Source organism: Carlito syrichta, unplaced genomic scaffold (genome assembly GCF_000164805.1).
Source record: "Carlito syrichta isolate Samal-C Ts95f unplaced genomic scaffold, Tarsius_syrichta-2.0.1 Scaffold308855, whole genome shotgun sequence".
In the NCBI taxonomy this organism is placed as follows: domain Eukaryota; kingdom Metazoa; phylum Chordata; class Mammalia; order Primates; family Tarsiidae; genus Carlito; species Carlito syrichta.
The window spans coordinates 252,328-253,918 of NW_007252951.1; the positions used below are offsets into that span (position 1 = coordinate 252,328).

Sequence of the window (1,591 nt, forward strand, 5' to 3'; positions counted from 1 at the left end):
TATATCAACCTTCTTCCCAGACAAAAGTAAAGGAATCATGTAAATTAATCCTGTTAACTAACTACAAAAAAGGTGTTATTAAGCCGACTCGGTGGCTCAGCCTGTAATCCCACACCTTGGGAGGCTGAGGTGAGTGAATTGTGGGTTTGAGACTCACCTGGGCAACTTGGCGAGACCTCATCTCTACAGTAAATCAAAAAATCAGCCGGGCATGATATCATGTGCCTGTAGTTCCAGCTACTTGGAAGGCTGAGGTGGAAGGCTCGCCAGAGACCAGTAGGTTGAGGCTGCAGGGGCTGGGAGCAGCCACTGCACTCTGGTCTAGGCGACAGAGCGAGACTCCAACTCAAAAAAAAAAAAAGTGTTATTAAACAGGCTAACTAAGACAAAATAATAGAGGTTTTTCAAAGACCATATGAAAATCCAGCAATGTTTCTAAGTCACCTCTCTGAGACATTGCAGCAGTTTACTAATATTGATTTAAACTCTCTGAAGGGACAAGTTCTTTTGGTTACGTATTTCATCTCCCAGTCAGCACGGGATATTAGACGCAAACTCCAAAAATTAGAAAAGGCCCACAAACCCCTCAACTAGAACTATTGGACATGGCCTTTAAAGTCTTTAACAGGGATGGTGGGGAACCCAGGCCCCAGAGTAGCTGTGTGCCCCACGGGCTCCTCCCTGCCAGTGCAGCCCCCGGGCTGCTGCCCCAATGTGCTGTGCCCAGAGCCCGGGCTGAGTCACAACTGCAGCTGTTGGGGCACCTGGGCCAGGTGATGCCGCCACCCATGTGCCCCCTAGACCCTGCCGGCCACATGGAGCCCCTGGAGGCCGCTGGCCCTGGAGAGATCGTTTAGGAGGTTGAGGTGCCACAGGCTGCCCTAGGTGTCCCAGCCCATGGGATGGGGGACAGCTGCCACACGCCTGTGGTGGAGGAGGAGGTGGGCATCCCAATACCAGCTCCGGGGCTCCTACAGGTCACAGAGAGGAGGCAGCCCCTGAGCAGCATCTCCTCCCTGGAGGTCCACTTTGACCTCCTGGACCTCACTGAGCTGACCAACATGTCTGACCAGGAGCTGGCTGAGGTCCTTGCTGACTCAGATGATGAGAACCTTACCAGTGAGCCTCTGCCAGGTCTGAACCCACTGCCCCGGGCCGTCTGCCTGCGTTCTCCATCCTGGACAAGGACAAGAGCTGAAAAGAACCATGAGAAGCAGCCCCTAGGGGACCCTGAGCGGCAGGCCGCAGTCCTGGACACATTTCTTACTATGGAGAGGCCCAAGGAGGACTAGGCCCTCTCCACCAGTCTTGGGCCATGGTATGGCTGGGGCCAGACCACCACCACAATGGCAAACCTGGGCAGTCTTGGCCCTACAGACACACTTCACCCTCCCGAGGCCCCTACCATCACCTCCTGACAGTGAGTCAGGGTTGGGATACCACCAAAAGAGGCTCCCTGCCAGTCCCTGGGCCTCCCTTGGAGGCCAGCAGGCTTACCTGGGGGACACACTGGAGCCCTCTGGGAGCCAGAACACAAGCACAGCCCAGTGGCCTTACAGCTAGCTTGTTCCTGGGCCCCAGATCAGGTCGG

The 1,591-nt window shown here is 55.2% G+C and overlaps 1 pseudogene; it reads left to right on the top strand.

The window, feature by feature from the left end:
- The first annotated feature begins 815 nt into the window (after nt 1–815).
- On the top strand, nt 816–1,292 carry LOC103268610 (annotated as a pseudogene).
- Nucleotides 1,293–1,591: the final 299 nt, after the last annotated feature.